Genomic DNA, 16,706 nt, shown 5'->3' with positions numbered 1-16,706 from the left:
CACCCCAACTCTCACAGCCAGCGCTGCCATGCCCCCCATGCATGTTTCATGCACCTTGCATGGCATTGTCCCGTTGTTGATATCTTCTGGACCGAAGTTTTCCATACATTAGAAGACATCATTAGCATGTCCATTCCCCTTTCTCCAATCACTGGGCTGCTCGGCTATGTGAAGGACATACCATGGGAATTTAGCAGATTAGCCTCCCTGGTGCTTCAACTGGCCAAGCGCAGAGTGGCAATCCACAGGGGTCGGTTGCAGGCCCCTACGGCCCAAAACTGGCTCACTGATATCATACATTGTCATGAACAACTCGCTGCTTATTGGGACTTAATGCCACTGCGGGCTCGACCCGTGACATCTAAGAACCCTTTACCTCCTTCCTCCTCCAAAGGGATACGGCTCCGCCTACCAAGACAGAACACTCCCCACCCACTCAGAGAGCCAATATGTAATCTAGTCAGCAGTAACCAAATATCAAGCGCCTTACAAGAGGATGGTCATTGTTATTATGATTACCATGTCATTGATTAAGAGATATGGATTTCAGCCCACTACACACTGTGCATGTTCTGGAAATTTAACCTGTATGGCTCATCATATTATATTGTACAATAAGTGCCTATTATGCAACTCTACCCAATATGCATTATTTTATGCAGACAATTGCTATATTGATGTAACCCAATTTTTGAACAACTCAACTCTTTACACAAAAAGGGATTTTAAGTGTGTCGCACCTCTCTACTGGCCTTGGGCCCACCCGTCTCAATTATATGATGAATACAGAGCAGTTGGCTCTTATGGTGTGCACTACCACTGCCCCTGTTGCTCCCAAGAGGCAATTTGTTTAGAAAAAACAATGAAAATTCCACCCACTGTGGGTTGCACCACCAGAGATCATTGATACAAATATAAATCAAATCAATAAAGAATGTCCATGAATAGTTTTTTTTTTATTTTGTCTCTTCTTTATTCAATTTTCTTTAGGCAGCCAACGTGTTTCGTTCATACAAACTTCATCAGGGCTGTAAAAACATTTTAAAAAGATTTCATGTAGTACTAAACAAAAAATAATAATTTTCCAGTCATACTATTTACCTTTATAAGACAGAAGCAATTCCTTTTTCCTACATATATCTCTAATCCTCTAAGCTATTATTTTACTTATTTACAAACTTTTATACGTACAATAATTACATCACAACAAAATGTAAACCTTCTATACATACCAGAACCAACTTTTTATATACATTTTTTTGATCATCCATTGTGAAACTATATAAACTTTAACCTTTTTAAATACACACGTTTTGCCTTCACATCTAACATAAAAAAGAGAGAAAATGTCATTGAAAATCTAGGGAGGAACTAGATTTCTATACTCAATATCCTTCATAATGACATTTTGCTTATAATCTAATACAATCCCTTTTTTTAAAAAGCAAACTCTGCAAACTTTGATCTACAACACTTCATTATTCATTGTTTCCTTATATCTCTAAAAACATGCTTTTTGTTGGCAATTTAGCATCTAGCTCCGTTATGGCTCGATGTTTGTGTCCTTACTGCCAGACATGATTATTACAACCCAATGTTTCATTTTGATATCAGTAGCCTGTAGTGGGAACCAGTGCAATCAATGCTTTAGATAAGGTAAGAAGAACACAGTATTTTAAATACATGTACATGTTTTTTTGCTAGTATATTTATTTCGCCAATTTCGTACATAGGTGATAACAGGGTCAAATCCAATATCTGCTACTTTTAAAATGACTAGGGGAACCAACGCATTTCAAAAGGGTGAGAAATGTATTTCTCTCTCACTTCCGCGATTTACCAAAGTTTTAGCCAACATCAAGAATACATGTTTTTTATTTTGTATCTCCCAGTTCCCCCATTCCTAGATCTAGATCTATATCGATAGCCCCGTACTCACCGAGAAAGTGGCGTGCTCTTCCGGAAAAAAGGTGTTCGTTTGAAAGTTTGCAGCCGACGCCCAAAACCACCGCTTAATATTTCCGCAGTGTAATATGCACCTGGTGTTCACTCAACGTGTATTCCAAGGGGGTCTCTACAAAGTACACCTCCGGCTAAGCCCTTCTTGTATTAAGCTACGAATGTATAGCAGTGATATGTGCTCAATTTTAAATATTTACTACGATGAATCAATTTTCAAGGTGCCCAATTTTGCTATTTACATCGTAAATCGCTTAAACGAAGGTATGAGGTACCTGTATGGTAAATCGCGGAAGTTTATAGATGCATATAACGTGTCTTTTTGTATTAGAAATATAGTTGCTGTGTAGTTTATAAACTTTGGAACAATGGCGTGTATGTTGAAATTTTGGACAAACGCGGCAGTTCCAGGAAGTGGAAAACGTGCTTGTTACAAACATAGGGGATAAGGGTACCTCTAATGTCGTGAGATCGTTAAAGATGTTTTCGCTATTTTGAAGGCTCGCAGGCTTAAAAGAAGGTATGAGGTACCTTTAATGTAGCGTATATTAAAATGTCTCCGTTAATATTGGAGGTTCACGGATATTGAAAGAGAGTCCGAAAAATAGTTGTTCTCATTTGGTAGCCTCAATAATGTGGCTCGAATGGAAGGGGGGCTCTATGACCAATAGGCCCATATAACCAGGCCTAAATGTGATAGGTCTTGATGGTATAAGCAAATTATTACGACGTTTTAAGACCTCGATTTATAAGAACAGCGCTAAAATGCAAATAAGAAGTTAAATATGTAACAAATATGGACTAAGAGAAGAATATTGCTTTTGCTCTCAATATATAGGCACAGCAGCCGTTTACTTTTATTTTGGACTCAGCACGAAGAAGAATAAGATGTGATGTCTGTGCACATTGGACACAGTCAGCACGGTAAGACATTACTTTGCATGAGTTCTTCACTTTTTGGTTTGAATCATATATATTGATTTTCATCTATGTTTGCCTGAAAATATGAGGGCACTGTGATCATGTAGATATGACAGCAGCAGAATATATTACTGTGAGAGAGAAATACATTTCTCACCCTTTTGAAATGCGTTGGTTCCCCTAGTCATTTTAAAAGTAGCAGCTATTGGATTTGACCCTGTTATCACCTATGTACGAAATTGGCGAAATAAATATACTAGCAAAAAAACATGTACATGTATTTAAAATACTGTGTTCTTCTTACCTTATCTAAAGCATTGATTGCACTGGTTCCCACTAGAGGCTACTGATATCAAAATGAAACATTGGATTGTAATAATCATGTCTGGCAGTAAGGACACAAAAATCGAGCCATAACGGAGCTAGATGCTAAATTGCCAACAAAAAGCATGTTTTTAGAGATATAAGGAAACAATGAATAATGAAGTGTTGTAGATAAAAGTTTGCAGAGTTTGCTTTTTAAAAAAAATGGATTGTATTAGATTATAAGCAAAATGTCATTATGAAGGATATTGAGTATAGAAATCTAGTTCCTCCCTAGATTTTCAATGACATTTTCTCTCTTTTTTATATGTTAGATGTGAAGGCAAAACTTGTGTATTTAAAAAGGTTAAAGTTTATATAGTTTCACAATGGATGATCAAAAAAATGTATATAAAAAGTTGGTTATGGTATGTATAGAAGGTCTACATTTTGTTGTGATGCAATTATTGTACATATAAAAGTTTGTAAATAAGTAAAATAATAGCTTAGAGGATTAGAGATGTATGTAGGAAAAAGGAATTGCTTCTGTCTTATGAAGGTAAATAGTATGAGTGGAAAATTATTATTTTTTGTATAGTACTACATGAAATCTTTTAAAAATGTTTTTACAGCCCTGATGAAGTTCGTATGAACGAAACGCATTGGCTGCCTAAAGAAAATTGAATAAAGAAGAGACAAAATAAAACAACTATTCATGGACATTCTTTATTGATTTGATTTATATTTGTATCAATGATCTCTGGTGGTGCAACCCACAGTGGGTGGAATTTTCATTGTTTTTTCTAAACAAATTGCCTCTTGGGAGCAACAGGGGCAGTGGTAGTGCATACCATAAGAGCCAACTGCTCTGTATTCATCATATAATTGAGACGGGTGGGCCCAAGGCCAGTAGAGAGGTGCGACACACTTAAAATCCCTTTTTGTGTGAAGAGTTGAGTTGTTCAAAAATTGGGTTACATTGGTTTGTATCAACCATTCACACTCTATTGCCCCTAGCAATACGTGAACCGACTTAAAAATGTCAAAATTTAAGGACAGAAGGGAAGAGTTTGCATCGAATCTATTCTCTAATCCTAGAATTGTAGGCAATAAATCCAATGAAACAAGTTTAGCGGGAGGCCTGAAGGCCCAGTTCCAGAAACTAAAGAGACTAAAAAAACAGGAACTTGCGAGATGGTGGGATGCCACCACTCTACAACAGTACCTAGATAACAACAGGGTACCTCGAGGGCTACGAATTTTAATCTTTCCTACCTTCGACGACTTGGAGGAGAGCCTTCTAAAGGAGTGGGAAGAAAATCTCTCTAACTCATCAATTACAATGATGAAAATTTTGATTGTAAATGCAGAGAGAAAGGCAGTGGCCCTACTAGAAGAGATAGAAAATCTAGAAAAGGAAATCGCTACTAGCTCACTCACAGAGGTAGTGAAGAAGAACTACTCAGTGCTAGAAAAGGTAATGGACGAATACCAAATATATCAAAGAGATAAGAAGGCCAAAAAGATCCAGAGGGATGAGGCTGACTACCGGGAGGGTAGAATTTACACATTTTCCAAACGGTTTGATAATGTCAATACAGGTGGCAAAAGAGCTAGAGAGGAAACATCGGAATCAGGTTCAGCTAGTGTAAGCTCCTTTACATCCACAGAAAGCCTACAATCAGAGGGTAACAATAGAAGTGTGATCATGCCAAAAGAAAAGAGTGCTTTTTTACTAGAAATGGAGAGACTGCGCCTAACCAACAGACAGTTAAAACAAAACATCGCACAAGGCGGGGAGGCAAGAAGTGGGCCAAGAAACAACAAAAAAGAGATTCCAAAGTTGGCAGTAGATTTGAGGTCATCAAAGAAAAAGTAGACCAGGATAAGGTAGATGAGGCAAACATGTTGGGTACGAATGTAGTGCCGACAGCAACAAATGATTTGACTATTATTAACCTTTCTGATTATTGTTTAAGTGCTGAAGAGAATGCGGTCCTACAAAAAGGACTAGGTTTTTGCCCAACACAAATGTGTAAAATTATCGATGTCATTGTGGACTTGTATAATTTGTACGTGTACTAAAATTAAAACATTTTTTTCATTGCAACCAAAAGAGTGTCCTGCCCATTGCTTATCAGGGCCCTTCTTCAGGGTATACAGTTGGGGATGTAGATAATATCCACTTGCTTATGTCTTTGGATGATGATAACTACATTGACCTAGAGGAACTGAATGAGGAACTAGGAATAATGCCCAAACAAGACATAGACAGTGGCCTAAAGATCAAATCTAAATTCATACCACAACACACCCATCATAACATAGAATTTTTTTAGACTAAGGCAACGGCAGACCTTCATAGATTACTGAAGGAGACCACGCACAGGAATAGTGGCAATTACAATCTTACCAAAGGCGAACAGGAGGCCATACAAAAACTGAGCAAAAATGATAATTTAGTAATCCGTGAAGCTGACAAAGGGGGTAACGTTGTAGTGATGAGGAAGGAAAATTACATGATGGAAATCATGAGACAACTAGATGATCGTGTGTGTTATAAACGTATTGCACAAAATCCCACACCAGATTTAACTCTGCATGTCAATACAAAATTAATGGATTGGAAAGAAAAAGGGCTCCTAACGGAGGAGGAGGCTAGATACTTACATGTGTCCAAACCGAGCTATCCCTGTATCTACATCCTTCCAAAGGTACACAAGGGGGGTAATTTCCCCCCAGGTCGCCCCATTATTTCAGGCATAGGTTCTCCCACAGAACGACTCTCAGAATATGTGGATATGTTTCTACAGCCACTGGTGAAAAACCTTCCAGCCTTTGTACAGGACAGTAAAGATATTTTAAACAAACTAGATGACATGCAGTGGGAAGAAGGGTTGCATCTTGTATCTTTTGATGTAACCAGCCTATACACCTGCATAAGAAAAGAATGGGGACTGAGGGCCATGGGTTACTTTTTGAAAACGAGAGCAGCTGAATGGTATGCCCATAATGAGATGATTCTTGAAATGACGGACCTCATTCTTTCAAAAAACTTTTTTTTACATGACCAACAATGGTATCAACAACTGCAGGGGACAGCGATGGGAGCAAAATTTGCTCCATCATATGCTGGACTGTTCATGGGCTTTTGGGAAAAAGAACACGCGTGGGGTAGATATGCCTCCCCTTGGATAGAGAACATCATTTTCTGGGGGGGTATATCGATGATATTCTGGTAATTTGGAATGGTTCTATTGCCCATCTGGAGAACTACTTTGAATTCTTGAACCAAAATCCCTTCAATGTCATACTGACCATGGTTCATTCAATGGAAAGGATAGACTTTCTGGATATAACTTTCTTTATCAGAGACAACAAAATTCAGAGCACATTATTTCGTAAATCTACCAAAAGCAATAGCACATTGCATGCGACTAGTGCACATCCCAAAAGCACGATCACGAATATCACTTATGGAGAGATGGTAAGAGTACGTAGCAACTGTAGTATTGACACACAGTTCAAGGAACATCTACAAGAGACCAAGCTAAGATTCAAACAACGGGGATATAGACAAAGTACTTTGGATGTGGAAGAAAAGAAAGTAATGGGAATTGCTAGGGATACAACTTTAAAGTTGAAACCCAGTAAGAATGTACAGAAAAGGAAAAGGCCAGTCGGCCTAGTGACTAAGTATAACAAACAGAGTCCAGAGGTGTATAGGATCCTAGCTAAACACTGGTCACTTTTACAGGATATACCAGGTATCAAAGGGGAAATAACAGCCAAACCTAGGGTGATTTACAAAAAGGGTAAGACCCTTAGAGAGATGCTTTGCCCAAGCTATGTGACGTATACCAAGAAAAATCCGGACACGTGGTTACTAGGACCAACATACGGATTTTTTACATGTGCAGACTGTAACATCTGCCAATTCGGGAGAAACAAAATCAAAGATTTTTGCTATAATACAAAAAGGATCTATACTATCAGACATTTGATTACTTGCAAAAGTACATATATTACATATGTATTGGGCTGTGCGTGCAACATTATTTATGTGGGTAGCACGATTCGCCCTATAAAAATACGTATCCAAGAACACGTAAGAGCCATTCGAAATCTAGATACACGATACCCCATGGCAGTACACATGAAGGAACATCACGAAGGGAGAACAGATATTTGGTTTCATGGTATAGATTACACACCACCCCATCCTAGGGGGGGGGACCGAGAATTGGCATTGAGACGCAATGAAGCAGGTTGGATTTGCAGATTGCAAAGCACCATGAAGGGACATAATACTGATGAGGAACTACATTATTTTCTCTAACATGGTGGGACTACCAGAGATGATCAATTATGGGTTTAGTAACTCCCCGCCTCACTTTGCCAACAGAGATATTCAACTGGTGGGGATCCACTTGTAATATACTCATTTAGACATCAGAGGTATTTAATTTGTGGTGTTTTACTTCCAGTATACCATAATATCTGGGAGTCCATTCCCCTAGCCTTTTGAGAATTTGGGGTCTTATCGGAAGAACAGCTATTGGAACAAATATGGGACCTGGATAACATTGAATAGAGGATGTTTCAATATACGACACTGTATACTGTGGCTATTATGGAGAAGGCGTAGGATACTGTAAATAAGGCTCTGGTGTCTGACAATATACATATGAGAGTAGATAAGATAGCCCGAAAACGCCTTGGTTTATATATGGGGACGTGTGTCATTATGAAATGGAAGATGCATATAATAAATTGTGATGTTTTATACTACAATTGAAACTGAAATCTTATACATATAACTTGGAACTTGAAATTATGCACATGTGGTCAAATGTTTATATTATAAAATCTTTCCTGAATTATTTTTTTTATATGTACATAACTATTCTAAAAAATAGCGGTGGTAGGGATCGCTAAAATGTGCCTTTTGTGACTTATATAATGTTATCAGTGGTCTCCGGTGGACCTATGTGCAATCAAAATCAGGAGTACTTTATTGCAGCGTATTGCGCAATGTGTATAGGGCGACTACATGGGATACCATAATTTTGATACATCCCCTGGGTAAACTTTTAACTGGGAGATACCAGCGTTGAAGGGATACACCTTTATGGCGATTTACGATGTAAATAGCAAAATTGGGCACCTTGAAAATTGATGCATCGTAGTAAATATTTAAAATTGAGCACAAATCACTGCTATACATTCGTAGCTTAATACAATAAGGGATTAGCCGGAGGTGTACTTTGTGGAGACCCCCTTGGAACACACGTTGCGTGAACACCAGGTGCATGTTACACTGCGGAAATATTAAGCGGCGGTTTTGGGCGTCGGCTGCAAACTTTCAAACGAACACCTTTTTTCCGGAAGAGCACGCCACTTTCTCGGTGAGTACGGGGCTATAGATATAGATCTAGATCTAGGAATGGGGGAACTGGGAGATACAAAATAAAAAACATGTATTCTTGATGTTGGCTAAAACTTTGGTAAATCGCGGAAGTGAGAGAGAAATACATTTCTCACCCTTTTGAAATGCGTTGGTTCCCCTAGTCATTTTAAAAGTAGCAGATATTGGATTTGACCCTGTTATCACCTATGTACGAAATTAACTAAATAAATATACTAGCAAAAAAACATGTACATGTATTTAAAATACTGTGTTCTTCTTACCTTATCTAAAGCATTGATTGCACTGGTTCCCACTACAGGCTACTGATATCAAAATGAAACATTGGGTTGTAATAATCATGTCTGGCAGTAAGGACACAAACATCGAGCCATAACGGAGCTAGATGCTAAATTGCCAACAAAAAGCATGTTTTTAGAGATATAAGGAAACAATGAATAATGAAGTGTTGTAGATAAAAGTTTGCAGAGTTTGCTTTTTAAAAAAATGGATTGTATTAGATTATAAGCAAAATGTCATTATGAAGGATATTGAGTATAGAAATCTAGTTCCTCCCTAGATTTTCAATGACAGTTTCTCTCTTTTTTATATGTTAGATGTGAAGGCAAAACGTGTGTATTTAAAAAGGTTAAAGTTTATATAGTTTCACAATGGATGATCAAAAAAATGTATATAAAAAGTTGGTTCTGGTATGTATAGAAGGTCTACATTTTGTTGTGATGCAATTATTGTACATATAAAAGTTTGTAAATAAGTAAAATAATAGCTTAGAGGATTAGAGATGTATGTAGGAAAAAGGAATTGCTTCTGTCTTATGAAGGTAAATAGTATGAGTGGAAAATTATTATTTTTTGTATAGTACTACATGAAATCTTTTTAAAATGTTTTTACAGCCCTGATGAAGTTCGTATGAACGAACCGCGTTGGCTGCCTAAAGAAAATTGAATAAAGAAGAGACAAAATAAAACAACTATTCATGGACATTCTTTATTGATTTGATTTATATTTGTATCAATGATCTCTGGTGGTGCAACCCACAGTGGGTGGAATTTTCATTGTTTTTTCTAAACAAATTGCCTCTTGGGAGCAACAGGGGCAGTGGTAGTGCATACCATAAGAGCCAACTGCTCTGTATTCATCATATAATTGAGACGGGTGGGCCCAAGGCCAGTAGAGAGGTGCGACACACTTAAAATCCCTTTTTGTGTGAAGAGTTGAGTTGTTCAAAAATTGGGTTACATTGGTTTGTATCAACCATTCGCACTCTATTGCCCCTAGCAATACGTGAACCGACTTAAAAATGTCAAAATTTAAGGACAGAAGGGAAGAGTTTGCATCGAATCTATTCTCTAATCCTAGAATTGTAGGCAATAAATCCAATGAAACAAGTTTAGCGGGAGGCCTGAAGGCCCAGTTCCAGAAACTAGAGAGACTAAAAAAACAGGAACTTGCGAGATGGTGGGATGCCACCACTCTACAACAGTACCTAGATAACAACAGGGTACCTCGAGGGCTACGAATGTTAATCTTTCCTACCTTCGACGACTTGGAGGAGAGCCTTCTAAAGGAGTGGGAAGAAAATCTCTCTAATTCATCAATTACAATGATGAAAATTTTGATTGTAAATGCAGAGAGAAAGGCAGTGGCCCTACTAGAAGAGATAGAAAATCTAGAAAAGGAAATCGCTACTAGCTCACTCACAGAGGTAGTGAAGAAGAACTACTCAGTGCTAGAAAAGGTAATGGACGAATACCAAATATATCAAAGAGATAAGAAGGCCAAAAAGATCCAGAGGGATGAGGCTGACTACCGGGAGGGTAGAATTTACACATTTTCCAAACGGTTTGATAATGTCAATACAGGTGGCAAAAGAGCTAGAGAGGAAACATCGGAATCAGGTTCAGCTAGTGTAAGCTCCTTTACATCCACAGAAAGCCTACAATCAGAGGGTAACAATAGAAGTGTGATCATGCCAAAAGAAAAGAGTGCTTTTTTACTAGAAATGGAGAGACTGCGCCTAACCAACAGACAGTTAAAACAAAACATCGCACAAGGCGGGGAGGCAAGAAGTGGGCCAAGAAACAACAAAAAAGAGATTCCAAAGTTGGCAGTAGATTTGAGGTCATCAAAGAAAAAGTAGACCAGGATAAGGTAGATGAGGCAAACATGTTGGGTACGAATGTAGTGCCGACAGCAACAAATGATTTGACTATTATTAACCTTTCTGATTATTGTTTAAGTGCTGAAGAGAATGCGGTCCTACAAAAAGGACTAGGTTTTTGCCCAACACAAATGTGTAAAATTATCGATGTCATTGTGGACTTGTATAAGTTTGTACGTGTACTAAAATTAAAACATTTTTTTCATTGCAACCAAAAGAGTGTCCTGCCCATTGCTTATCAGGGCCCTTCTTCAGGGTATACAGTTGGGGATGTAGATAATATCCACTTGCTTATGTCTTTGGATGATGATAACTACATTGACCTAGAGGAACTGAATGAGGAACTAGGAATAATGCCCAAACAAGACATAGACAGTGGCCTAAAGATCAAATCTAAATTCATACCACAACACACCCATCCTAACATAGAATTTTTTTAGACTAAGGCAACGGCAGACCTTCATAGATTACTGAAGGAGACCACGCACAGGAATAGTGGCAATTACAATCTTACCAAAGGCGAACAGGAGGCCATACAAAAACTGAGCAAAAATGATAATTTAGTAATCCGTGAAGCTGACAAAGGGGGTAACGTTGTAGTGATGAGGAAGGAAAATTACATGATGGAAATCATGAGACAACTAGATGATCGTGTGTGTTATAAACGTATTGCACAAAACCCCACACCAGATTTAACTCTGCATGTCAATACAAAATTAATGGATTGGAAAGAAAAAGGGCTCCTAACGGAGGAGGAGGCTAGATACTTACATGTGTCCAAACCGAGCTATCCCTGTATCTACATCCTTCCAAAGGTACACAAGGGGGGTAATTTCCCCCCAGGTCGCCCCATTATTTCAGGCATAGGTTCTCCCACAGAACGACTCTCAGAATATGTGGATATGTTTCTACAGCCACTGGTGAAAAACCTTCCAGCCTTTGTACAGGACAGTAAAGATATTTTAAACAAACTAGATGACATGCAGTGGGAAGAAGGGTTGCATCTTGTATCTTTTGATGTAACCAGCCTATACACCTGCATAAGAAAAGAATGGGGACTGAGGGCCATGGGTTACTTTTTGAAAACGAGAGCAGCTGAATGGTATGCCCATAATGAGATGATTCTTGAAATGACGGACCTCATTCTTTCCAAAAACTTTTTTTTACATGACCAACAATGGTATCAACAACTGCAGGGGACAGCGATGGGAGCAAAATTTGCTCCATCATATGCTGGACTGTTCATGGGCTTTTGGGAAAAAGAACACGCGTGGGGTAGATATGCCTCCCCTTGGATAGAGAACATCATTTTCTGGGGGGGTATATCGATGATATTCTGGTAATTTGGAATGGTTCTATTGCCCATCTGGAGAACTACTTTGAATTCTTGAACCAAAATCCCTTCAATGTCATACTGACCATGGTTCATTCAATGGAAAGGATAGACTTTCTGGATATAACTTTCTTTATCAGAGACAACAAAATTCAGAGCACATTATTTCGCAAATCTACCAAAAGCAATAGCACATTGCATGCGACTAGTGCACATCCCAAAAGCACGATCACGAATATCACTTATGGAGAGATGGTAAGAGTACGTAGCAACTGTAGTATTGACACACAGTTCAAGGAACATCTACAAGAGACCAAGCTAAGATTCAAACAACGGGGATATAGACAAAGTACTTTGGATGTGGAAGAAAAGAAAGTAATGGGAATTGCTAGGGATACAACTTTAAAGTTGAAACCCAGTAAGAATGTACAGAAAAGGAAAAGGCCAGTCGGCCTAGTGACTAAGTATAACAAACAGAGTCCAGAGGTGTATAGGATCCTAGCTAAACACTGGTCACTTTTACAGGATATACCAGGTATCAAAGGGGAAATAACAGCCAAACCTAGGGTGATTTACAAAAAGGGTAAGACCCTTAGAGAGATGCTTTGCCCAAGCTATGTGACGTATACCAAGAAAAATCCGGACACGTGGTTACTAGGACCAACATACGGATTTTTTACATGTGCAGACTGTAACATCTGCCAATTCGGGAGAAACAAAATCAAAGATTTTTGCTATAATACAAAAAGGATCTATACTATCAGACATTTGATTACTTGCAAAAGTACATATATTACATATGTATTGGGCTGTGCGTGCAACATTATTTATGTGGGTAGCACAATTCGCCCTCTAAAAATACGTATCCAAGAACACGTAAGAGCCATTCGAAATCTAGATACACGATACCCCATGGCAGTACACATGAAGGAACATCACGAAGGGAGAACAGATATTTGGTTTCATGGTATAGATTACACACCACCCCATCCTAGGGGGGGGGGCCGAGAATTGGCATTGAGACGCAATGAAGCAGGTTGGATTTGCAGATTGCAAAGCACCATGAAGGGACATAATACTGATGAGGAACTACATTATTTTCTCTAACATGGTGGGACTACCAGAGATGATCAATTATGGGTTTAGTAACTCCCCGCCTCACTTTGCCAACAGAGATATTCAACTGGTGGGGATCCACTTGTAATATACTCATTTAGACATCAGAGGTATTTAATTTGTGGTGTTTTACTTCCAGTATACCATAATATCTGGGAGTCCATTCCCCTAGCCTTTTGAGAATTTGGGGTCTTATCGGAAGAACAGCTATTGGAACAAATATGGGACCTGGATAACATTGAATAGAGGATGTTTCAATATACGACGCTGTATACTGTGGCTATTATGGAGAAGGCGTAGGATACTGTAAAGAAGGCTCTGGTGTCTGACAATATACATATGAGAGTAGATAAGATAGCCCGAAAACGCCTTGGTTTATATATGGGGACGTGTGTCATTATGAAATGGAAGATGCATATAATAAATTGTGATGTTTTATACTACAATTGAAACTGAAATCTTATACATATAACTTGGAACTTGAAATTATGCACATGTGGTCAAATGTTTATATTATAAAATCTTTCCTGAATTATTTTTTTTATATGTACATAACTATTCTAAAAAATAGCGGTGGTAGGGATCGCTAAAATGTGCCTTTTGTGACTTATATAATGTTATCAGTGGTCTCGGGTGGACCTATGTGCAATCAAAATCAGGAGTACTTTATTGCAGCGTATTGCGCAATGTGTATAGGGCGACTACATGGGATACCATAATTTTGATACATCCCCTGGGTAAACTTTTAACTGGGAGATACCAGCGTTGAAGGGATACACCTTTATGGCGATTTACGATGTAAGTAGCAAAATTGGGCACCTTGAAAATTGATGCATCGTAGTAAATATTTAAAATTGAGCACAAATCACTGCTATACATTCGTAGCTTAATACAATAAGGGATTAGCCGGAGGTGTACTTTGTAGAGACCCCCTTGGAACACACGTTGCGTGAACACCAGGTGCATGTTACACTGCGGAAATATTAAGCGGCGGTTTTGGGCGTCGGCTGCAAACTTTCAAACGAACACCTTTTTTCCGGAAGAGCACGCCATTTTCTCGGTGAGTACGGGGCTATAGATATAGATCTAGGAATGGGGGAACTGGGAGATACAAAATAAAAAACATGTATTCTTGATGCTGGCTAAAACTTTGGTAAATCGCGGAAGTTTATAGACGCATATAACGTGTCTTTTTGTATTAGAAATATAGTTGCCGTGTAGTTTATAAACTTTGGAACAATGCCGTGTATGTTGAAATTTTGGACAAACGCAGCAGTTCCAGGAAGTGGAAAACGTGCTTGTTACAAACATAGGGGATAAGGGTACCTCTAATGTCGTGAGATCGTTAAAGATGTTTTCGCTATTTTGAAGGCTCGCAGGCTTAAAAGAAGGTATGAGGTACCTTTAATGTAGCGTATATTAAAATGTCTCCGTTAATATTGGAGGTTCACGGATATTGAAAGAGAGTCCGAAAAATAGTTGTTCTCATTTGGTAGCCTCAATAATGTGGCTCGAATGGAAGGGGGGCTCTATGACCAATAGGTCCATATAACCAGGCCTAAATGTGATAGGTCTTGATGGTATAAGCAAATTATTACAACGTTTTAAGACCTCGATTTATAAGAACAGCGCTAATATGCAAATAAGAAGTTAAATATGTAACAAATATGGACTAAGAGAAGAATATTGCTTTTGCTCTCAATATATAGGCACAGCAGCCGTTTACATTTATTTTGGACTCAGCACGAAGAAGAATAAGATGTGATGTCTGTGCACATTGGACACAGTCAGCACGGTAAGACATTACTTTGCATAAGTTCTTCACTTTTTGGTTTGAATCATATATATTGATTTTCCTCTATGTTTGCCTGAAAATATGAGGGCACTGTGATCATGTAGATATGACAGCAGCAGAATATATTACTGTGAGAGAGAAATAAATTTCTCACCCTTTTGAAATGCGTTGGTTCCCCTAGTCATTTTAAAAGTAGCAGCTATTGGATTTGACCCTGTTATCACCTATGTACGAAATTGGCGAAATAAATATACTAGCAAAAAAACATGTACATGTATTTAAAATACTGTGTTCTTCTTACCTTATCTAAAGCATTGATTGCACTGGTTCCCACTAGAGGCTACTGATATCAAAATGAAACATTGGGTTGTAATAATCATGTCTGGCAGTAAGGACACAAAAATCGAGCCATAACGGAGCTAGATGCTAAATTGCCAACAAAAAGCATGCTTTTAGAGATATAAGGAAACAATGAATAATGAAGTGTTGTAGATCAAAGTTTGCAGAGTTTGCTTTTTTTTAAAAATGGATTGTATTAGATTATAAGCAAAATGTCATTATGAAGGATATTGCGTATAGAAATCTAGTTCCTCCCTAGAATTTCAATGACATTTTCTCTCTTTTTTATATGTTAGATGTGAAGGCAAAACGTGTGTATTTAAAAAGGTTAAAGTTTATATAGTTTCACAATGGATGATCAAAAAAATGTATATAAAAGTTGGTTCTGGTATGTATAGAAGGTTTACATTTTGTTGTGATGTAATTATTATACATATAAAAGTTTGTAAATAAGTAAAATAATAACTTAGAGGATTAGAGATGCATGTAGGAAAAAAGAATTGCTTCTGTCTTATGAAGGTAAATAGTATGATTGGAAAATTATTATTTTTTGTATAGTACTACATGAAATCTTATTTAAATGTTTTTACAGCCCTGATGAAGTTCGTATGAACGAAACGCGTTGGCTGCCTAAAGAAAATTGAATAAAAAAGAGACAAAATAAAACAACTATTCATGGACATTCTTTATTGATTTGATTTATATTTGTATCGATGATCTCTGGTGGTGCAACCCACAGTGGGTGGAAATTGCTATATTGATTGTTTATACAAAACCAACTGATAATAAATAAATAAATGAACAAGGCCAGGAAGAAGCTGAACAGGGACATGACTTGTTTCAGCAAGGTGAGAAGGGTGTGGGTAATAGTGCACCAGACCATTCTATCTGAGTCACTGCACCTGTACAGGCATGAGGCAACGCATTTGTCTGAGGAGAGCAATAACCTATATTTAGAAGGGTTGACAAGCGCTTTGGCCGGGTGGATAAATGACCGGAAGAAGCTCTGAGTTGGGGGTGGGGCAGAGATTACTTCTCGTTGGATGGTCTTTCTGGTGGTGGAAGAAGGAAAACTCTTAAGATTATTGGGGGAAAAGAGGTGGGGGTGTAAGAATGAGCAAAGAACAATGGAGCCAATATTTGGGGCAAAGACACGAGCCTGACCCAATGAGTGGACAGGTTCGACAAGGTGGCTAATATTGGTTCCAGGGCAAGGACCTTAAGGTGGTTAATGTGGGTCCCTGTGCAAGGACCATGGCTTTTCAAAAGTTGCTTGCAGTTTAGAAGTGTTTGGCAGGTGCGATGTTGGGGGCGGGAGTTACTTAGAGGAGGCAGGCTGGTTAGAGCCTTG

This window comes from Lissotriton helveticus, chromosome 7 (genome assembly GCF_964261635.1).
Source record: "Lissotriton helveticus chromosome 7, aLisHel1.1, whole genome shotgun sequence".
In the NCBI taxonomy this organism is placed as follows: domain Eukaryota; kingdom Metazoa; phylum Chordata; class Amphibia; order Caudata; family Salamandridae; genus Lissotriton; species Lissotriton helveticus.
This window is presented reverse-complemented; position numbering follows the sequence as displayed.